Raw genomic sequence first — 24,057 nt, 5'->3', positions numbered from 1 at the left:
AGGAGAAGAGCAGAGCGGGGGTGATGTGTTCAGCCAGAAAACATTTTGAAGTGCCTGAAGCAGTTTTGTTCTGGATCAAGACATTCTAGAGAGTCCATTGTAAATGCTTCTGCTCTCTAATTTCAGAAGTATAGTTGAACTATACTTCTGTGAAGCTGAGAGGCTTTGCAGATCCAGGTTGGGTGGGTATAGGAAACTGGACACACACGTGCATAAGCCTCTGTTGCAAGCATATAGGCATGCATGGCACACTGTGGGGAGCTTGTTGCACACACATATAATAGCATTTGGACCCACTGAAGTCCCTGGGACAAATAGGTTTTGCAGCTGTGTTTCTGACAACAGCGTGTGGAGGTACCTGATGATTCAGAGACCACTGATGGATACCTGCACTGCCTGTGTGCACTTCAGCAGAGGAGAAAGACCATACCACATTTCCAGCCACATCTTTTGTCACTCCGCTGCCTATTCCAGCAGTGCAACTGCTCTCAAAGATTGCGCCTATTTCTGTAAATAAACTCTGATAAGGGCCTAGCCCCCAGCTGGCGTAACGGAAGACCGTGCAGCGGTGCTAATTTACAGCAGCTGAGAATTTGCCTCAGTGTCTCCCAGCCCAAAACAAGACCCTATAAAAAGATGGTTTCTCAAGTTCAGCTGTGGTGCAAAAAGCCCCGGTCCTATAGGAGGGGACTAACCAGGTGGCTCGCAGCAGTGATGCTTTTGCTAACATACCGAGGAGATGGTAGCATGGCTGTGCTACAGCCTTCTCCCCCCGCTTCCCTCCTGCAGTCCAGGTGCAGCCGACCCTGACACACTGGTGATAATTCTGGCAGCACTTTGGCCCACATGGATTTGCTCTGGCCAACCCTAGAAAAATGAGTCTGAGAAATCCTTTGCACACACAGAAAGCTCTCCTCCCCGCAGACCACAGAAGGCTGTGTCTTCCCCATAATATTTTCTGCTTTCCTTGCCTTCCTCTCTTGTTCCCGTCATATTTGCCCAGTAGGTCCTAACTAGAGGTTTACCACAATGTTCAGCAGAAGGTGCTGGTGCCACTTTGTGACAGAAACTCGTGGCTGTTCCACTGCCTGTGGAAAGCTTGGTTTGGTCTGTCTCTACCACAGCACAAATTACTTATTTGCTCTGCTTCTGCAGAAACTGTACAGCTTCATTCTTTACCCTCCAAGTCACTCACTATACACTTAGCAGCAGGGATGAAAGAGGCTTCAGGAAATAGCATGCTGAGATGTGAGGCCTCCCAGGCCTCCAATCAACCCCCCTGAAGGGGAAAAGCCTAGGGCTAAAGACCAAATTCTAATTATAACAACAGATCTGCAGTCATTCCCAATTATGTCAAGCTCTTCAACGAGGAATTAACCAAGTTATAAAATGGGTGCGCTATCTTATTCTTCCCTCTAGCATTAATAGTGTGATGTTGTAAAAACATGGCAATATCTAAACAACATGTGAAGGGAACATTAAAGTGGCAGTGAATGACAGAACAAAACAATATTAGCATGATAGACACATCCTTTCTTGCTCCACAGGCATGATTTACTACTGAATTACACTAGGTTTAGGCTGCAGTAACGCCTCAGATTGCAGTGGGGATAATTCTTAAACAACGCCAACAAAAAACTAACAAAACCCGACTGATGGAAACTGCAAAGATCACAATGTGAAGTGAATAAGATTTTGTGCTTGAGAACAAGGATCACCGATTATGTCACCAGCAAGCACCATGAGCTGGTCAGTTTGCATCTTTGGATCAAGACTGAGCAACTTTCCAGGACACAGAACTTGAAAGTGTACCTGAAACATAATTTTTATGCTCAGAATCAAAATTGCTGGGACAAAGAATACGACCACTGTTAAATAATAATAAAATCACAGTTGTCCCTTCCAGGCTGACAGTTTATGAAACTCGTAAAAAATAGTACCACAGAAGTGAAATGGGACGGGGTGTAATTGCATGAGCACAGATTGAGCTCTGCAGTCTCGATAGCAGTTCCTCCAGAAGCCTTCGCTAGCACTTTCACATCTGCACATCTCGCAGCCCTTTAGGTTAACTACACATGGGCGATACCTCCCTCCCTGTCGCCTGATTCCTTCACCGCCTTCTCCATTAATGCAGTCATTTCCATCTGTGCAAAGTGGGTGGCATTTTACACTTACTTCACTTTCTCTTCAGTCAGGTGTAAATGGCTGCAAGAGGTGCAAAACAGTGGCGGTGGGGGGAAAAATAAGAAAAACTGCCTGTGGGAAAGTTATTTCTCTCCATAAAATCTTCTTCTTGCCTCTAGCATTGTAGCTGGAATATGATTGAGAAAATGTCATGAGAACATTCCTACTAGTTCAATATATGTTTGTACAGTACCTAGCACAGTAGAATAATAATAAATAATATTTGCCACACTGTACCCAAAAGAAGCTCTGAATGGGATTTGTAAAGTGATATTAAAGAGATTCAGAAAGGCAGAGAATTCGGGCTGAGGAAAATGTCTCACACATGAGCAAACAACAGAGCACGGGATTACAGTGGAAAAAATTGTACTACTTTAACTGCGGCAGCAATGGCAAACTGCAAAGGACAGATCACTTTGCTTTACATACATCAAACCTTTTTGCAGTTAACCTCTCCTATCAACCGTCAATTGCAGGGAGCAGTCACCTCTGCTCGAATACTCATTTCACATAATCTTCCCTCTCAGGCACCTTTTACCATCCAAAGTATTTCACAGAGCTGTGCAACAGACAGCTTATGAGTTTGCAGTGGAACATTTGTTTCTGGCAGTGCAGAGAGTCTGAGAAGGCCATTGAGGTTTCTATTTAGTCTCTTAGGCGGGAGCAGACAAACCGTGACAACACACTATCTGTTGTAACAACAGGATACTGAGCATTACTCTGCCTGCACACCGGAGCGACTGTGCTATGCAGGGGGCCACGTTTATGGACTGCACCTTCTGCAGCTCTGCTCAAATCAGCAGGGTCATTCAGACGGCAAAACGCCCAGGATCTGGCCCACTGGGGCTGTGCTGTCCTCCAGTGTCATCTGCTCTCTCCCTGCCTGGGTCAGGGTACATGCATGGATGTAATTCTTCCTTCTGCTTCCTTTTATCTATTGCCAAAAGAAATGCCTAATGGGTTTCTACAGCATCAAGGGCTCTGAGGTGCTTTTGGCTTGATACAGGGGCAAATTCCTATACTGTAGTGCAACTTCTAGGGTGTCTTTAAAACATGTCTTTTCCAGACAAGAAGTTGCAATGGATAAGGAGTTCCTTGGGGGTGAGAGGGCCTGCTATGACAGCTTAATCAAACTTCAACCTGTCCCTCGCTGCTCTTCCTTCCCAGGAGACCCACAGGGATTATGGGGTGGATTCAGTATTTTGTCGATGAATGGCTCCCTGGAGGCAGCTTAGGCAAGGGGCTTCTGTGTGCATATAAACACCGCAAAATATGTGGCATCAGGCATCCTGTGTGTGCGGAGGTCAACCCACATGGGTGGCTTGTGTGATGGGTCACACCGTCAGAGGGGTGCCTTGGCACACACCTTCCCGTCCCCAGTGGGTAACCCACCCAGCTGGGGATACTGCACACCCCTGCAATCTTTATTTTCATGGAAAATAAAAAAGAAAAATATTAAGATACTCTCCTGGTTTTTGCTGGGACGGCTGAGCAAGTGGCTGTGTGGTGCTTGGTTGCTGACTGGGGCTAAGCCACCACACATACATACCTATAAAAACAATACAGGACCAGATTTATTTTCAGTTTTGCATTGCCTATGGTTTGAGGCCAGAAGGGACTATCAGACAGACTGTTTGGTCTGACACCTTGCATATATATAACAGATCATTTAATTTTAACTACTCTTCCCTGCACTAGACCCAAGAGCTTGTGTATTCAAAAGGCAGCTCAGGCTTGATCTGGAGCCATCAAAACATGGAGAATCCATCACATCCATTAATCATCTTCTCTGTTAAAAATGTGAGCCTTATGTCAGGTGCATTGATTTGGCTTTGATTCACAGCCATTGTTTCTCATTTTGTCTTGCTTTGCTGAGTTAAGTAACCCTTTAGGGTCTGCCATTTTATCCCTGTAAAGTTACTTATAAATTTTAATTCAGGCACTGTTTCATCTCCCTTCTGACAAGCTAACCTCCAAGTCTCTCCCTAGAAGGCATTTCCTCCGGCCTGTGAATCATTTTGTAACTGCTTTCTCCACACTCCAGTTTTCTCAACATGAATTTTAAAGCATGGACACTAAAAGTATATGCTCTTCCCGTTTCGGTTTCCCACATGTTGAGTGTATGAACTACACTCCCCTCCTTCTTCTGTTCTTATCAGCTGAATCACATATCTGCTTTTCCATTATTTCACTCCAGACTGATGTCAGGCTAATCAGCATAGAGAAACCCAACTCATCCACTCCCCTTTTTGTAATTACTGGCATAAAACTAGCCTTTGCCCAGTTTCCCAGGGGACTTCCAGCATCCGGGAACTGCTCAGCATTAGTACCAGTGGGCTCATGGTCCCTGCAGCCAGGTCCTTCAGAGGCCCTGACCATAACTTCGCTGGAGGTACGGATATAAATTTTTTTTTCTCTCTCCAAGGTTATTCAACAGTCACTCTGCTTACTAATGGAATGTATTTTCTATCCTCATTTAAAATGAGAATATAAATCATTTGTTTCCAGCTGCAAAACAGAAATATTTATCCAATGCATCTCCATCCCTGACAATATCCTCATCCCCACCTAATCACTTATCCCATCACCAGAGGCTCTTTTCTTTCTCTAAGAGCAAACTTCTTTGCTCTTAATTTGCTTTTTTCCCTGATACCTGTAGCTTCCATGAGCAGTTTCCTACATTTCATGTGTCTCAGTTACTATTTCCTGCAGCCTCTCTCCTTTCATTCCACTGGTTATACACCAGAGAGAAGGGAATAGTTTTATGCATTGCTTTCACCATACCTCTGATCCAGGATCTGAGGTAGTTATCATCTTCTGTGTTTTAAAATGTGAGTGTAGTCAGTCCCAGGGAGACAGGACTGAAAATAACACTTATTCTGCTTAGAGAACGACAGAGGAGATAAACCACATCAGTGACTGATCACTAACATTCAATTATTTTTGTTATTTAGTTACCATATTGTTTGCTATTTTATAATAGTTTCATGTTGAACAATTTTACACTGCAGCTCAGTATTTTCATTTCCCTCAGTTGAACCTCTGCTATCCAAAATAGTTAAGTCTAGCTCAAAATGCATATCTGTCATTTTTGGTCGCAGCCCCTACTGCGGCATCGCTGGGGCAGGGGCTGACAGCCTCACAGGGCTGAGATGGGCTCCTGGGCCCTGGGCAGGGTGAGGCCGCGTTAACCTTCCTTGAAGAAAATGTTATTTTTTTATAACGCTGTTGATTAGTTAACGTCATGGCAGCCCTCCCGGGAGGTGCACTGCTTCCCCACAGGCAGGGCGGCAGGGCGGCGAACCGGCCCGGGAGCCATCTTGTAATGGCGGTGCCGCCGGCGGGGCTCCCCTGCAGCTCCCCTGCAGCCTGGCTGTGCCCCAACAGTGAGCCTGCTCGCTCTTCTTCTCACAGCTGCGTGAGTATTATTCTTCTGGCCTGTAACGGGTGGCTGCAGCACGGCCTGAGAGCAGCGTCCCTGCTGCGAGGCTGACCTGCTCCCCCTGCTTCCAGCTGCAGAAATCAGCCCCAGCTGAGGGGTGCGCCCGGCCCCCGGGTTCCCATCCGGGCTGTGTCGGTGAGGCCTCTCTAAATTTCACGTGGAAGCATTGTAGAGCTGCATTAGCCTGTCCTGGGGTTAGCAACAGCCAAAGAAGTTTCTTAATTTCTGCTGAAGCGAGTTAAAAAACAGTTCTGTAGATCCCTGGTAGATGAGGGTGTTTATTTTTAGCTTGGATGACCAAGCCTCAATGTTCAAGATGCCTTCGCCAAGTTTTCCAAAACTGCGGGGAATTTCAGGCATAAGGGTTTTTCTGAGTCATCTCTGGAGCTCCCCGTTTTCAGCAACGTCTGTTCGGTCACTCCTGCGAGGAAAGGCCAGGGCAGCTATGTGCTATTTCAGGAATAAACCAGCTATTACCACAACACGTGATAGGCAAGCCCTGAGGCCACAAGCTTTGTTATGAAATCGGAAATGAGGTAGTCAAATTTTATATTAAATTAAAAAAAAAAAACAAACAACACAACACTGCATGTACAAACCCCCAGTTTCCATGGCTGTAAATGCTTCATTCCTCATTTGTAAGAGCAGCATTTCTGAAGACTCACGGAGATGATTCTCTTTCAGCATAATTTTGTTTAATCAGGCTTTGAATTAATTAACGTAATTAGTCACTATGGGGGGATAACTCGGACTGATTTTATGGAGCCTTTTGTTGTGCTGGTTCAGGTCTTACAGCTTGATTTAAACATGGCTGGAGGGGCTTATTTACAAGAGTGATTAATGCTGCATAAAATTGATTACAACCTAATTTTAGCTGCAACACCACATTTCTGCTTGCTTTCGTCATGAGTAACTGCGGTGACCTCAGACCAAAAGCAGTTTGGCTTATCGTTGAATAGCTGCGATGGCACTGGTGGCCCACATCCCTCACCATTAGGGATGGCAAAATCACACTGCTGAGGAGCCTTGAGCCAGACTGGGCTTGCTGTGAGGGGACAGTGCTTTGCCTGCAGATGAAGATAGGAAAATCCAGCAAATCCTCTTTACTGACTGAGAAATCAGTGTGCGGTTTTTATTCAGTTAACTTCTCTACTTAAGCATCTGCCTGCTGCTTGTGTCCCTTTTCCTACAACACGAAACACAGGAAAGGCCTAGCCTTGAAAATTCCCACTCTTAGCTTTCCTTATAAATAAAGTCAAAAGAATTTCAACATTGGCGGGCTGCTGAGCTGTCGTGTATATGTAAGTGTACACAAAATGCACATATATGTGTGTGCAAAAGTTAGAAAGAAAGGGACAGATCCTGAGACGGGAAGACACAATGAGTAGTACCTGAGCCTACAAAGGGTCCCAGTCAACAGACCTATTTCAGAAATAAGCAACTATGCAAAGCGTCTGGCACTCTGCATTGATCTTTTAGATGACTTATATTTTTCTATTAATAATAGTACCATCAAAATACAACAAAAATCTAATTTGAATTGTATGGCCCTGGGTATTGTTAAGTAAAGCAGATGCGAAGTTTCTAAACAAGATATCCTTGAGGTTTGGCTTTGAAAAAAAAGGAAGACATTTCACACAGCCAATGACATCTAATTTTTTCAAAGGCTTAGCTCGACATTTCCAAGGAAAACAGTTCTTTTCTGATGAAAGGCTGCACAGAAAGAAATGTCATGTGGTAAGGAGGAGTTTGGTTTTGTTTGGGGTTTATTTTCATAAAGAGGAAGAAGTGAGGATGGTGAAAGGAAACAAAAAAAAATCAGACTTAAAATTTAAGAAAGATGTAGCATGTCTCCATAGTGTCTGGCATAAAATTACCACAAAAACTCTATTAATCCATGTCCCTGAAATCAGGTCCTGCAGCAAATAAGGTTCTCCTCCTTTTCCAATAAATTATTTGTATGCCTGTGACTTTCCAGTCTAGTAAATGACAGGGGTCGTGGTGGTTGTTTTTTCTTCCTTTTATGCTAGTTCAAAACAATGGGCCTTGCCACCACACAATTTGAGGACAAAGTAGCAGGAAAAACGTCAGCCTTCTGTGTTGGTAGAGGTTCTCCCCACACGCCTGACACTAACTACATGCAAGAAAGTAAAAGAGGAGTCTGCGAGCCTGCAAGACGACGGGCTCGTTTCGGCAGCCCACCACAGCATGCCGAGGTCTGGATATCTGCCTCTAGCTGTGGGACACTTGCCCAGAGGCTGTTGCCTTGCCCGTGACTTGGAAGGGAAAGCATGTGTGGGGTGTACCAGCAACCCAGGCGCGTGAGGTGTGTGCCCAGCTGGGTCTCGCACGATGATACCAACAGGAAACTCTATGTTTATTTGTATCGGGAGAAGGAGGAAGGGCAGAAAGGATCGGCTCCCTGAGCACTTGCCAAGCCATGAATGAGTACCATGTGCTGCCTGCATTTCTCGTTGGATCAATTAGAACTAGAGGTGGATGAATACTATTTGCCAAATACATTATTTAGCAAATGTTGATGATCTTTACCAAATATGCTGTTTGACTAATCACTTCTGCAGTAGCCTACCAGCTCTAGCACCACTCAAATACTATTTGTTGAATAATTTATGAGATGAACAAAGACAAAATGCATTAAATAATTTATTAAAAAAAAATTGCTTCCAGTATTTGGTTAGCTCTAATTAGAACCTCTTTTCGCCTAGATTACACACATACATGCACGTGCTCATATGTACGTACACAAGAGCACATGCGCATATACGCAGCAAGCCAGATTTGGGATGCACAGCAGATTAGCACCACTTTACTTCAGTGATTTCACGCCTGAGGCACACTGGCACAAACAGGATCAGAACAAAGCCTCACAAATCCAGTGAAAGAGCGAGTCCAAGTCAGAAATTTTGGATACGAAACTGAATTCTCGCCACAAAATGCAGGGTGATATGCAGTGGGTCGGGAAAAGAGGCACTGATAATTTATCTAGCAGGTCATTTAAGGATAATTTGAGAAGAAGCAAGAACAAAACCAGGTTCTGCCTCAGGTAGAACTGAATCCCCCATCTTTGACAGAATGCGTGTACAGGAAGAGGATGTTAAATGTGGTTGTTTGCAAGCATGAACTTTGCTATTTCACATTTGTATGTGGACAAAGGAGAACAAAAGAGAGGGATGGATGGCAGGTATTTAGTGGCAAGTGCATAAAAGACCACAGCAGTGTGATTTCAGGACTGCTGCAGTAGAGCACGGTCCCTGGCTTTCAGGAGGCCCAGATCATGCTCATATGCTGCAGAACAGCTTTTTTTCCCCCAACTCTCTTGCAGTGCTTCCAGTTATTCCCTTTCAACTGTGTTTTTTCTTATCTTTAGGTCAGGTTACGCATGAATTCCTAGGGCAAAGAGAAGCTTCGCTGACCACAGTGAGCTGCTAGACAAAGACGTACTGGCATCTTCTGTTGGTTACCTGATTTTTCACAGCTAATTTGGGGGCAGGTATTTCAGGTAAAGTGTCAGCTTTAATTCAGTGCCCCTTCAAAGCTACTTTCATATGGAGCCATGTAACTTCTCAGAGTCTGGTACCTCCAGGTCAGGGTTGAGGGCAGCAGAAAGATTTTACTGACAGTGCAGCTGTTTGCACCATACCCGACCACGTGGATAAACAAAGGGCTATAATTTAGCCAAGATAACCTTTGCGATAACCTTACAAATGCTGACATAAACCATATGCACTGCCCAATCGCAGAAAGGCAAAGACAAACCTTACATACACCCCCAAACTTTACAAAATTTACGTGGTGGCATATCCAGGAACATTCATAATAGAGAGGGATCCTGCTTTCAGGCCTAGATTTTAAAGCCCCTGTAGCACAGGGAGTAGAAGGCCAACTCAATAACATGAGATGTGTATCAAATGAGAAAAGTAGCCAAAGCAGGCTAGAAGGCATTGTGTACCTCAAAGAAAAAAGCTTTATTCGACTGTTTGTTGTCTTCATCTTTTATTTAGATAGCTGGACAAGATAAATGGGACAGATATGCAAGAAAATCAAAATGCAATGATAAAACAGAAACCCCTAACTGGTCATCTTGAAGGACAAAGCTGCATCTTCTGCAGTTAATTTGCTCCCATTTATATTTTTTTTTCCTGGTTCTATTTTTGTAGAGCTCCCCGAGCTGCCCTAATGGTAGAGAAAAAGAGTAATGGAGATAATTGGGAACATCCTGAATAACCTAATTCCAATGTCCCTACGGTATGACTAGACACCTAAAGATGTCTCCAGGACAATGTCAGCTGGCATAAAAGGCTGCGGCAAAGGCATCACAGTGAGGTTGCTCTGTTTAAAAGCTCGTTGGCACTTTCAGTTATTAAAAGTCGTTTGGGAAGCATTTCCTTTTACGCCGGACAGGTTTCTCTTTTTGCCCTTTATATATGATGTGTTACCACGAATGCAGTTCATCCACTGATTAATCATCCTGTCTGGTCATGGTGCATAGATAACACATCGTTTCGTATGTAGGACTTAAGGACCCGGGTTTCAGAGAACATTAGCCTACGGAGGCAGGACTTGGGAGTGGAAAGACAACGCTGTAGTCAGGCATCTTGCTTAGGAGCTGGCATTTGAGGCTTCTGCTCCCCCTGCAGCACAGGTAGCTTTGCTGCACAGGTATGTGACCACAGCAGGCACATGCGAGTGAGCGCCGGCATGGCAGCGGAACGCCAGCTGCAGCATCTCACATCAGAGCATGCGGGCAGCCACGGGGATGGGGATCGGGTTGTGAGCATCCCAGGGCTGTCAACTGTTGTGTATCCAGAACGGCTTCATCCCTGTGGAAACCCCTTGGAAAATGAACAAGATTTCATTTCACTGGGTGCTTTCAGGAAGAACACGCTGGCACAGCTCTGAAGCGCCTGGATCTACTGCGATGGGGGGACATATCAGTAAATAGGAGCAAACTGAGATGACAAATGGTCGGCGCAGGCTGTACTCAAATCACAGTCCTAGCTGTTTCATGAGGGCCCTCAGTTCTGAAAACTGGCACCAGTAAATGAACGGAAATAGGATTAATTTTAAATTCCCCACCTGAAAAGCAGATACCAAAGTCACAAGCTGCTATCACCTTCAGTACCTGCAGGAGTTGCCCATCACAAACATGTTCAGCAAATGTAGGGGCTGGAAGGACTTTTTCTCCCAGAATTTACTGCACCTTCCGGCCAGCGTCCTGTTGCAGCATCGAGCAGTGATGATGCTGTGGCAGCCCCAGGGGAAGACACCCCCTCTTGTCACAGTTTCCTGACTTGGCCAGAGTCCAGCATGGTGCCTGGACCCCTTCTCTAATAACTGTTTTTAATTCTACATATGAACATGTGTGTTTTAGTACGTAAATATATGGAGTGCCAAGTCAGGTCAGAGCTTGATGTTTGATTTTTTTGCCATAAAGCAAGAGCTCTAAAAATTTCAGGCTTGGATAAATAATCACTGCCCTTTTTTTAAGGAATTTATTTACAAGAGCATCAAAATGAAAGTGACAGCAGTGGCAGCAAGTAAATTATCACTGCCTAATTGGGCCCAAAGAGAGTTTGGGGCCTGAAACATCCCTTCATGTAGATTGACAGGGAAAAGAAAAGCATACTAGACACATCCACATTGAATTTACCAGTCCTTAAATTTCTTATTTTTCTGCTAGTCCCTGAAGCGCAAAAAGTGCTATATTTTTCCCTCCTTCTGTTGTTGTGTTCAGAGGCTCATAGGATTTGCATTTGGAGATGTTTATTCATCATTAGACTTGAAAACAAACTTGCCAGGCACTCTTTGTTGAGTTTGTTCAGTTCCCGTCCAGGAACCCGGAGCCAGCCCAGTAATTCTGCTGCTCTGTCTCCTAGGCAATCCTGCTCAATGCTGTCCGACTTCTTGTAAAAAGAGCTGCAAAAATGCCAACTACTGGCTGCTGCACTTATAAATATACCTTGTTCCTTCACACCGAGAGCCCAAAATTTCACAGGGGAGCTTGCACATCCTTGTAGCACTGTCCTTCAAAACTGTCCAGCACAGCCACAGCCCTTTTGTTACCATGCCATTGGTTATAAACCAAAATCAAAAAGCCTTTAATTATTTCACTAGGAACAAAACTATCTTCAGCTGGGAGGTGGGGAGGGGTTCACCAGAAAATTGTTTGATCTGGGTTACTGTCCAAACAGAAATTTCCATGGCTTCAAGGTTGTAAGCCATGGCATTTTAGATCACTGGGATTGAATAACTGCTTGAGAATAAACTTTCTTAAGTTAGAGGCTGATGGCTCTGTATGTCTTAAAGGATTTGGTTCTAATTTCAGTTTTGGTTTTTTTTTTTAAAAAGGTAACTGGAGATAATTCCCCAAATAACCTCAACGTGTGAAGGTCTGGAGCTGCCCCATAAGTGCAGCAAGGGCCTGGGAGTGAGCAGGGAGGAGCGCCAGGCTGATTGCTATGGCTCAGCTAGATCAGCCCCAGGCAGGGGGTCAGGGCCCTTTGGGTTGGGACCATTGGTCTGGCAAGGCTTAGCCTCACTGGGCTTCCACAGTGCTCAAGAGCACTCGCATGAATGTCCCTCACCCTCTTTATCCATTCTCACTTAAAGAAAAACATCTAATTTTAACAAAAACTTCACAATAACAGGTGAGCATTAAAAAATGTGGGTAAGGGAAAATATAACCCCTGCCTCTAGATGGGATAAGAATGTGAGCCCAAAGAGCATGAGGACATAGAGGCAGCACAATTTATCCTACAGGATTCAAAACAAAGAAAGGGCATGCCAGGCTCCAATTTTAAAAGAGCCCTGTGACTGAATTACATGAAAAAAGGTTCAATCACAGCAGAAAATTGAGTTAGGTTAACAGAGAAGCTGTCACTTCTAAATATGTAGAAAGTTGCAAGATCAGATTTGTCATCAGAAGTCAAATTGGTGAAATTTACCTTGCTTGCTAACAAAAATTAGTATTAAGCGTCATTCCGAAAGAAAAGCTTTAGAGAAACACATAGTCCTTTTTCTAAGGAGTTTTATTTCAGAAAGGGGAAATTCTGCGCATGATTTGTCTTTTTTCTGTGAATAAATTTGTTAAGCCTGAGAAGATGGAGACCATTATATGGTCCCATAGTCAGATATCATGGTACGCAGCTGTGAGATGTATTATTAAGCAGTAGAGATACAGCACAATTGCAATGAGTCTTCTCAGAAGGGTTGCAAATCCAGTAAAAATGGTAGATTTTAATCTTTTGTTAACCCAGCTTTGGTTATTCATTTCTCTGGCATTTTAAAATGAAACAAAGAGAAGAACCAGAAGCAACGTGTGACAGAAAGGTCATTAATTCAAAGTTGAATTCAACCCCCAAATCCCATTGACGCTGGTGAGTTTGGAGTACACCTCAAACATGGAAAATCTCCTGACCCCACAAAATCAGGCTTTGGGGTGAACATACTGTAGAGCTGACAGACAACCAAGGTAATACACTTACTTACTCACTGGAACTTGTGAGCTGGAATAACAGGTATGATATTTTGGCTGTTATTTACCACCAGTTTTGCAGGGTACAGGCGCTCCTGGATCTGTTCAAACAGAAATCCGTGACCTGTACCTGACCTACCCTCACATTTCACCCAGCCTGCACAGAGGGAGAGTGACCTTCTCTGCTGCTGCACTGCAAATTGTTAAAGATTATTGTTTTCTCTCGGGAAGGTCTTCAGGCACGCTTTGCTGTTCCCACTGAAATACACTGTGGCTTTACCATTGATCACCAGAGGGCATAAAGGAGAATTTCATCCCTCTGGAAAGAAATGATCTCCAGCAATTTTCTTTTTTTGTTATATGTGCGTGTCCTTCCCTCTAATTTACTGAAATCATTCCATTTTTCTCCGCAAAATGCTTTCATTCAATAAAAGTTTGTCCTCTTTCACCCCCTTTCTGTTTTCTGGCCTTGATTTTATTGCTCTCCTGGCTGGCAACAAGGTCTGAACTCCCTGTGTAGTCCCTCCCTGTGCAGTGAAACAGTCAAACATACATTTTACTCCCAGGTATTAAGGTGTAACGCTGCCCGAGCTTGACAAGGACACCCTGTGCCAAGCTGGAGGGCTGGATCAGGCATCTCTTTGGTTTAGCAAGGTTATTTCACCAAAAGCATTACAGGCAAAGGAGGTACCTCCTAGCTGAACTAGGTGTATAGAATAAAGGCTGCTCTGCAGATTATGAAAATGGTTTGAGATGACATCTTGCACCCTGCAGGGCAGAGAGGCCCCGGGCCAGGCTGGAGGGACAGCCAGCCCCACGTACCGGCCATGACCTGGCTGGGCACAGGCATCTAGGGAAGGCACGGAGGACCCAAGCAGTCTCTGCAGGTGACGTCACCAGGCTACAGCCAGGGTGACCGCAGGCCTTACTGAGCTGGTGGTTGCATCCAGGTCAACATGTTTAATAAGCACAGTCAGACATTAATCATGTTGCCCTGTTTCGGTTGGTCAGGGTGTTGCACGTGGCCCTCGCGTGGTTAATCCGCTTGTGCTGCTGTGGGAAAGGGAACACATGCTTGACACCAATGGTGCAACCCTTGGGTACGATCAAACATCAGGAACTACTCAAACATTTGTAAGGTTTCCTTTTTATGCACATCTGTTTGTTGACCTTTGGGAGACAGACTCTGTCGTGGCCAGTTTTCGGTGATAAGAAGCTGCTGTCACAAAAAGCCACTGTCACAGCTGGCGCGATACCAAAAACGGAGCTGGGAGATTGAGTTGTTGCTGGAAGGGGTTCACCCTAGTCTGCATGGGGCAATGCAAGGAAGTTTGCTCTCCTGTCACCCTTGTTTTATCTATTCAGTGGGTAAATAAAGGACTTCAATCTTCGAAGCTGCAAGCTCAGCAGCTTTCTCCACCACATCATTCACTTGAAGATAAAAACGATTCTGGAGAGTCCCAGATCTCTGGTGCAGGCTGTTATTTGATTTATTTATTGGCACAGGGTTCTAAAACATGGTAGGTGCTTTTTTGCAGATAGGAGGAGACACAATTCCCTGGCTTTGAAGGCTGACAACAAAGATGTAGCGTACATAAAGAACACAAATACGGAAACAGAGAGACAGAAAGAAAGCTTGCAACATTAGATTAAGTGATTGCTTATGGTTGTTACACAAGTCTTGGTTGTTTGAACACAGAAATGCATACGTACACATATGTGCTCCTTATGCATGCACCTCTGTACTGAAGATGCCATACGTACAAACAGCAAAATGGAGGCTTGAAGATTTATACAATGGGAATTAAGAAAAATCCAACATTTCCTAACCAAGGTCTAACCGTGGCTCTAAATTATTACAGTGCTCACAACAGTACAAATGGCTGCAATGTAATCACTGCAGGAAGCAATCAGCGTGCAAAGGACGGAACAGGCACCGCTCTAAAAAGCAAAAATGTCTTCCATTGCCCCATGAATAGTGTCTGCATGTGCAAGAGCAGATCCCTGCTCAGCGAGCGGACCAGCGCGCGATGGGCGGCACGCAGAGTACCAGCCGACTGCAGGCACCAATTAATGAGTTACCTCTGATGAAGGTCCCACTCTGCAGACAGTCCCTTTTTCCAACGCTTAGTTTACCATGACTGGCTCACCTGCATGATCTCAACCAGCTCCTCTGCTAAGCCCTTTTATAACTCAGTGCATTGGTTTCCTCCTTTTTAACCCCTGCTACAGCCCCTTGAGAGCAAAAGGTCCTCTCCTGCCTCTTGCCCTTCAAAGGGTTGCTGTGGTGGACGCGCACATTTCCTAGTACCAGAGCATCTTAGCAAGGATTTCTTCTGGCCTTTACTTTGTGTTGTTGCCTTTTTAATAAACCAGCTGAGACTTGATTTAAAAAAATGCAAGAAAATATATGGAGAGATGTAAAAATTAAATGGGTGCCCTGTTTCTCATCTAAGGGTATTTCTAGAGGGCCGTGACATTAGCTGCAATCACTGAGAAGAGTGTCTGAGTTACAGGCTATTATGTAAGACTTTAGACCATGTAATTGTTTCCTTTATTCCTGAGATTAAAGATAGAAAAAGCAATACTATCTCTTTAGACAGGAGTAACAGACATTCTAAGCCTTTTCTGCCACTTGGGCAGAAAAGCCAGACGTTTAGTGACTAGATCCTGTAAGTGGGTGAGAAGAGATGCTGTGCTGCCCCATCAAAATGCCGCAGTTGTGGCACAGGCGCATCCTCTGCCGGCCCGGTGGCAGGCAGCAGGCGGGACGCTGCTGGCCATTTGCAGCAGGTCGACTAAGTGGCTGCACCCGAGTTAACGATGGCAAATCCTAAGGTAAAATTGCAGCCGTACAAATTCGTCTGTCCCTTTTTTTGTGGTTTTCTCAAGTGAAAGCCTTAAGGGGGGGTCTGGGGTTTGTGGCTTTTGCCTAAGAGCAAATGCACGTTCATCCCTCTGACTTAATATTCAAGCCGTGTTTGCTCTTGCTGCCCCCCTCCTTCCCCTTAGGCTGAAGTCATGCATCAAGCAGTGACTCCCAGTGCCTGACACCAGCGAGCGCCTTGCACTGACTCAGCCAGGAGCAGCTCCAACTCAAACGCTGGGGTGGGAGGGAGGTGGCGGCAGGGAGGGCGAGAGGCACTCCTCCAGCACCACCCAGCACTTCTGTCTTTCTTCAGCCAAGCACTCCGCTCCCTCCTCTTTTGAAGTAAAGCCCTAGTTGCCAGAGAAGTCAGAGGGAGCTATGTCTTTGGCCTCAGCCAGGAAACAGGAGTTGGCCCAGGGCCTGCCTGGACCCTCTGCTTTCTGGTTGCACTCCTGTTGCTGCAAAGCTGCCACCCTAAATTTTAGCCAAAGGTAAATTTACTTGGCCCTCCAGTAGCTTAGTTTTGCATTAATATCTGACATCTCCTTGCTGATACCGGCTGACACCCAGCCTGGCCATCACTGGACCCTTGAACCTCCTCCTCACCGCCTCCCCTCTCCATCCTTCCACATCCCTCCAGCAAGCAGCAGAGCCCACACTGCCCACCAGACCCTCAGCCTGGCGCCGGCTGGAGCTCAGCTCTCATGCTAGCACACCCTTCGTCTTTCCAGACCATTTTAAGGACCTAACCTTTCCTCTCTGCTCTTATTCCAAGATTTTCCTTCCGGCCTTTTTCACCTGGATTCTGGATTACTGCTGCGCTCCTGGCCCCGGCAGCTGTAGCCTTGCCTCCTGCAAGCTCCCACGGGAAAGTCCTTGTCCTGGTTTGCCGATGGGGCTGCCTCACCCCTCTTTGGAGCTCACACCACCATCACCGCCAAAGGCTGGTAATGACTTGGCTGTGTGTTGGTGCTCTGGTAATGCCGACCTCCATCTCTGTTGTGCCAAAGGGCCATGTTTTCCTGCCAGCTAAGAATTTCCCCTCACGTTCACCACTTCCTCTCTTACATCTCTTTCAGGGAAGGAGAAAGGAAGGCGGAGAAGGAGTGCCACGGCAAGGTGCTCTTGCCCTGCCGCAGAGCCTCCTGCACTGGCAGTCCTCCCTGCTGAATATGGGAAGGTGCCAGGTTCACAATGCAAAGCTCAGCGGTGCCCCACTCCTTCATCTTCACATATATGAGGTCTGTATGGATCTGTATGATCCTCTCTTTACATCATGTCCCAGTGTGGTTTTGCAGGGACTGCATTCTCTCCCTTGCCTGCATACAAAGCCTGCTCTAGACCTCTTGTTACAGGGGCAGCCCCCTTTCCCCAACTACACTGTGGCTGCTGCACCCACCCCTGGTCCTGGCACAGTATTCACAGAGACCGTCAATCACCCCTGCCTCATCTCAGCACCATTTCTAGTGTGACAGAGTCACTAGATCTGCAAGCCAATCACTGCAATACGTTACTGGCATGGAGCTGGTTTCCGTCTACAGCAAACGCAGACTCAGGTGCCCAATAGCACCGTTGCTCACCTGGACTCCCCATTTCCCTCTTGCATTTTACCTTGCGGCCTCATGTTCTCCTTATCCATCATCAATCTGTGCACTTTGCTCTTACCTCAGCTCCTTCCGCCGTCTCCATCTGCCCTGCTCATGTAATGCCTGTAGGGTTTGTTTTCTTTTGCAGATAACCTGTCCATAGTCCAGCTGAGCTGAATTTAATCCTGACAACGAGGACTTGGTGAAAAGCTAGAGAAAAAGACCTAGAGGAAGAACAGGTCTCCTGAGTTGTGATCAGCAATCTACCATCAGTCCTCAGATACTTCTGTGAGCTTCAGTGAAGGTTAAACACTCGTTGCAGATGTGCCTTTCTGTAAAAGGGTAGAAGACAGCACGGTTTACAAGATATTAAATGCATCTTACTCTACGTTAGCTATTAAAATTAGAGTCACTTCTAATGGTTCCTACAGATTTTTTAACAGTTGTGTAGGACTTTTCCATAAGGACTCAAGTAAGAGTTTAAGGACAGGGAAAAGTAAAAGAAGGTAATGAAGTAGATATAGACTGTAATTTTTTTTACAGTTTCTTAGAGTACAGTATTTTTAATAAAAAAATATTGCCCTGGAGAAAATAACCTTCCATTTGGCACAAAATATAATTCTGGACAACAACCAGATCTGCATACATTTGCTTTCTCTTGCACAGTGACTTATGCTACCTTCCTCCCTTCTCTAGAAAATGCCCAATGAAATACAAGCAAATATATGTGTTTTATTTTTGTTGTGAAACTCTTCTCATGAAAGAAAGGAAGCCTTGAGACTATTTCAGACTTTTATAGTTCCTGTAGCTATAACTAAAACATATGCTTTCAACATAAATCAGAGTGATATAACTATTTACACATTTTGTACAGTGCCTTATTGTTCCTCCTACAGAAAAGTCCTGTAGGATCCAATAGAAAATAACTCTTTTACATCCAGCTTCAAAGGCTACATTCTCATTTATAGCGAAAAAAAGAAAAACACGAGAGCAGATGATAGCGAAGGAAGCTGGGGGCTGCAGACCTGGGGCACTTGGGAGTTCAGCCTCTGTGCAAAACGTACATTTTGATGAGACTATGAAACCATTTCATCACGGGCTGCCAACAGAAGTGCATCTTTCAGTCAGAACAGATTTACCCAGCTGGGTCACTGGAAACCAGGGTGCAAATACCCAGGTTGTGCTGCATAGACTTCAGCTGGTGGAGCCTGGGTGGTTTTCCACCCCTGCGATGGGAGAAAGGGTTGGCGTCTCAGATGTTGCAGAGAAGGAGAAGCAGATGTTGTTAAATGGCTTCTCAGGTCAGCTTTGCTGTACTGTCCCACCAAGGGACTCCGTGCCCTCCAGCTGAGTGATAAGGGAGGCATGTTTTGAGAATGTTGGCTGTGATGGTGCAAACGTCCTCTGGCTGCTCCTCCCGCTGACGGGACAAAGTCTAACCACAGCCAGAGGCAGTTGTAATGAGAAAGAGGAGCGCAAAGGCAGAACAGCCTGGGCTGGGGTGGAGGAGCTGCCTGGCTGACTCCTCTAACAGGGACTATCGGCATGAATGCCCCATGAAACTAAAGCACAGCGCTGCCTGGAAACGTATGACCACAAGGTGAACCAGGGAGAGCTGTCAGCAAGAACAGCAAGAGGAGGTGGGGCTGTTTGACTTGGCTCTGGGATACTGGTAAACTGAAGGAAATGTCAATAAACGTAAAAATGTCACTCTAATAATAGTAACTGACACTGCTGCTCCCTTTTTCATCAGAAATCCCAAACCACTCGGTGGAGTGGTAGGAAGAAGATTGTTTAACCCACCAGGTGCAGGTGGACACCTCTGAAACAACAGGATGGGGAAGTCTGGACACAGGAACACCTAGGATGTGAGTGCAGAGCCTGCGAGAAAACCCCAGAAACACAGGGCTCACCTTCACTTTCCAGGTGAGCCATGCAAAAGGCTCGCCTTTTGAGTGTTTGAGAGTTTGAGCCACGCAAAAAAGGCAGAATGCAGTTTTAGGTCTAGCCCAAAAGGCAGCTGTTCCCTGTGCATCAGGTGTTAGATCAGATTCACACAGGATCTGTTTGGAGGAAAAGGATCAGGAATATTATCACTGCTTTCTGTGGGGCAGTAAGAACATAACCTTCTCCAAGCCTGCTGTGACATGGAGCAGTATTTTGCTGTCGCTGGTTGATGAAACTGCACATCAGCAGAACACAGATCAGCTGGTCTAAGGGTTTCGTTTTCTTGCCTTTTAGACCTTATTGCTCCTCTTCCCAAAATCATTCTCCTTCACATGGTGAAAGCTATACTGTGGAAATGCCAACAGCAGCTCTGTGAAAGCCCTGTTCTGAAATGATGCCCATGCACCACTTCACCAGTGAGTACCACTCATGCCCACCAAGCAGCCAGGATGCCTGGGGTTGTCGAGAACCTGCTGCTCCTGCTGGAGCTCACTCACAGGAGCTCTGGGACAGTGACAGCAACATTGCCAGGGCAGCATGCTGTGGCACGACTGCTCCCTGTCTCCTGGCCTGCAGCACGCGCTGCACTAGGCTGGAGCTCACGTGGAGAAAAAAGCCTTCTGAGCAACCCCTCTTTGCTATACCCCGGGGAGAAGCCTCCCTGCACTATGGGTGCTCAGCACTTCTGAAAACAAATGCAGAGCTAGGAAAGTAGATACACAGACATGCACGTTTTCCCTTGGTCAGGGCCCACAGATGTATCAGGTCCAATAGATGTGACACTTTGGTTTTGTTTGAAAAGAGCTCAGAGACCTAGCAATCAGCATGCACTTATTAGAGATGTTCATATTTCTGGCTGTGTCAGTGCTAAGATTCAGAGCTAATATCCTGGCAGTGAGCACAGAGAGAGCTTGCTCCTCTAAGAGATATTCTTAGACAGCAAGGAGTTTATGTGCTGTTTGCACTTGAAAGGATTTTCTTTGCAAACACAAATACAAGCCTGCTTGTGTATAAAGGGTTGAGAAGCTGCTGTATGATTCTGCAACGATGAAAGATGGTAGGCCAGCATGCTCTGAAGTTTGCCAGCCAAAAGCAGACAGGGCTTTTTCTCCCTTTGTTCCTGCCTCCCCACATATCTTTCACTGAGTGATTTATTTATTAAGAATATTACATTTCATTCAGCTTAGTATAAACCCAGAGAGTGCTGAAAAAGGGGAAGGCAATATATGAGTAACTTCTGGCTGCTGCCCTCTGATGCATCTGCAGCTTGCTATTAGGACAAATGCGTATAAGCAAAAAAGCTGTGTGAGCAAAGAGGCAAACAATAAATTTCTATTAGAGAAAAAGCATCACCACTGTGTACTGGAAGGTACGTTGAAATCAATGCTAATAGCTTCCTTGGAAAGAGTTTAGAAGGTAAATGTTCCTGAGAAGCACCTAGCAGATAGGTGTTCTGGCTACCAGGAGGAGGCTGTAGCGTTCATGTCTTCCAACTACTTACTAATACCACTTGAATGAGACAAGCAGAGGTTTCTTATTTACTGAGCTAGAGAAAGATGCAATTCCAATATTTACAGTACTTGTAATTTAATTCTGAATCTTATAAATCTTATAATATTCTTTGTTCCACTTAAAGCCCTTTCACTTGGAGCCCTGTGAGTATATCAGAATCAGGGCTTTCATTTCTTGCAAGCAGGAAGTTTGCAGTTCTTGTGTTTTATGGGGGAAATCTTTAAAATATGGCCCAAAAGCTCAAACTCCCCCTGCCCCCAAACCAAACCGAACCAAACCCTCCCCTGCCCCCCCACAATAAATCAGGTAAAACCCAACAAATATCTTCATCTGGCAAGGCTGAAGCTATATACACACACCTTTTTGTCTGCATGGAGCAACTGACAGAGCTCTAATCTCTACATCACAGTCACGCTAGTTCAATTTGTTGAAAAGATGACTCCAAACCTTTGCCTTTACCCATCGTCCTATCGAACATCTAGGCACAATTTGAGGTTTTGTCTCCTGCGCCTCCCCTCCAGCCTGCTGAGATTTCCCTGGCGTCAGCCTGTGACAGCCTGGTTCTCCCCCTCGCTGCTCTGCTATTGCTCCCGCTGCTGCCTCCCTGGCAGCCGTGTCAAGGATGGTCCTCCCCAAGAGAGAGAAGGCTGAAAGAGGAGAGCCAAGCCTGGCAGAGCAACAGGCAAGGGCAAAATGCCAAGGGGCCCAAACTCCTCCCAGGCGTCCAACACTAGTGCTCTGATTGCCATCTTTTGAAAAGTCCTGCACTATTGACCTCTTGGTAACCAAGGCATCCGATGGAGGGACATGAAAGATGTCACCACTATGTGCCTTTTAACTCCTTAGAGGATCCTTAAAACATGACATAAACATCCCTCTAAGTGCAGCAAAGTTTTCTTTGGTCATACTGTAGGACCAGAGGGACTCCAGACTTGACATTTGTATTATCTTACTTTCATACAGCATTAAAGTTGTGTAGAGGAGAGGTGCTGGAAAGAAGCACAACAGTGCTGCTACAGAAAATGAGAAGATGTTTCTGTATGCTGGGATCAGGCTTAGTACAACAAAACCAGCTCTGGTGTACAGCAGCCATGGTTCCTGGTGCACTGAAAGTTTGGGTATGCTAAAAAATGGGGATGCTGACACACTGGTCTGCACCATTCCAGCACAAAACTTGCTCTCCACTTAGGTCTCTCACATCAAGGGAATTATATTATCCTCAGGGACTATGAGAATGGGACTAGCCCTGTCTCCTGGTGCTCTGGGCAGGGCTCAGTGGCAGCTTCCCTGGCTAATCATCAAGAACCTTTAATTTTCTTTCCTTGGTGGCACAATGCACCCTACCCCACTCAGCTCAGAAGATTGTTTCCAATGGGCTAAGTCAGTAAGACATCATACCTAATGGCAGAGGAGCGTGTTCTCTCCCTTCCCAGCACCGGCAGAACTTGTGAGCTAGAAATAGGTCCACTACCAAGGACTAAATAAGCAATTCAGGAACACCTGTAAAATTCAGGAGCCTGTACATAATGCAACCACAGAGGGCTTAGCCTCCTCCCCAGAGTGAGGTATGCCAAGACACACCGCCTGCTGCTGAAGGATGGACAGCAATGGCAAAAGGCAGCAGAGTCCAACTCCAGCCGTTGGACTCCACAGTTTGGGAGCAGGAGTTGTAGTAATATCATTTCCGCTGTAGCTGTGACCTGTTCAACTGCTGGCCGATGCCAATGACGGTCATCCAGGAAAAAATGATACCAGTGAATTGCTCAGTTAGTGTTAACGAGCCTTAAATAATCTAAATTTTCAGGATAATTAGGCTGCCCCCATCCTTGGGCTTGTACCACAGCAACCTACCTCTACAGCACTGAAGAAAAAGTCTTGCCCTGCATCATCCCTGAGCCACCCAGCTTATTCTACAAAGACATCAATAGTGCAGTCCCCCAAAGAAACTCAGTGAATCCCACTTAGATAGCACTATTTCCCTAACTGATGGTCACCAGGGCTGTATCCAGATTAGTAAACAAATAGGTCAAAGACTGCTCTCTGGCACTGCGGACAAGCAGCGCAATGCAGCCCACATCTGCCTGGCTAAACTCTCCTTTCCAAGAAAATGGGATGGCTTCTTCCAAACTGCCTGTTGGGAATGACCTGGGACATCCACATCCTAGGTCAGACCTTGGGTAGATCCATAACTCTAAGCAAACTATTCGCACGAGCACTTAGGTTATGCATCCTTTTTTCTAACAGAATTCTTGAATCCAGATCTCCTTTCATAATGGTGTAAACCAATACAATAAAGCATGAACACAGGAAACAATGAATAAAGCCTTGTTTTCCTGTGGCACAAGCAAGTTTCTTTTCTCTAGACATGTAGGGAAAAGAAGATTTTTTTTTCATTTTGTTTTCTTCTGCATTTTCCAGTTTTGCAATTCGTAAAATCATTAGTATTACCCAGCTGCAATTCACAGAACGCTTTCAGATGAACGACGACTGATCGGATATGTATCCACCCCAACCTCCTGGCCTTGCTTTGCTTTACATGCCAGTATAAATCAGTGAAATCGCTGTATAAAATCAGTGTGAGATCAGAAACAAGTCTAGGTGCAGCAACCATTACTAAAAGGAGAAAAAAGAGTCCTTCCTTCCATTATATCACATAGCATCGTTTGCCAAACAACATGCCATGTTGCCTACAGGCACAAGATTAATGCCAATGCAGTCCCAATAAAGCTTACGAAGCACACAGCCCTGGTCTCCCTGGAGAGTTAGCAACAACAACGAGCAAAGCCTAAACGATGCTGTTCTTCGTCTTTCAGTCGCCAGGGACTTCCAGCCTTTTCCTCATTTCTGAGTACTAATCTTTATTTCTTTTTCAGAGTAATGACATTTTTCAGCAGTGAATGTTTTTATCAGCTGGCTACATCCAGAAGACACTGAGCGTTCATTTCAGCTGTCTCGTTGAAAGGATTTTGCCTTGGAGTGCCACTTCCATTTCCCTTTTTTCAATTTTCTTATTCTGTTATTT

The 24,057-nt window shown here is 45.4% G+C and overlaps 2 long non-coding RNA genes across 3 annotated transcripts in view; both read left to right on the top strand.

Moving 5' to 3' along the window:
* The first annotated feature begins 4,471 nt into the window (after positions 1-4,471).
* Positions 4,472-18,223, top strand: LOC135312427 (uncharacterized). 2 transcript variants are annotated; one of them, XR_010371941.1, is made up of 3 exons: positions 4,472-4,576; positions 17,070-17,231; positions 17,725-18,223. It is a non-coding gene; the product is annotated as an uncharacterized LOC135312427 (long non-coding RNA). The 2 variants fall into 2 exon arrangements; XR_010371942.1 differs by lacking the exon at positions 4,472-4,576 and adding an exon at positions 15,732-16,937.
* An 824-nt stretch (positions 18,224-19,047) lies between these two features.
* Positions 19,048-24,057, top strand: part of LOC135312808 (uncharacterized) — a 13,974-nt gene continuing 8,964 nt past the window's right edge. Inside the window, exons 1-2 of the long non-coding RNA XR_010372426.1 lie at positions 19,048-19,216; positions 19,330-19,502. This is a non-coding gene — a long non-coding RNA (uncharacterized LOC135312808). The remainder of the gene's footprint in view (positions 19,217-19,329; positions 19,503-24,057) is intronic.

Source organism: Phalacrocorax carbo, chromosome 3 (assembly GCF_963921805.1).
Source record: "Phalacrocorax carbo chromosome 3, bPhaCar2.1, whole genome shotgun sequence".
Classification (NCBI taxonomy): Eukaryota; Metazoa; Chordata; class Aves; order Suliformes; family Phalacrocoracidae; genus Phalacrocorax; species Phalacrocorax carbo.
This window is presented reverse-complemented; position numbering and strand designations above follow the sequence as displayed.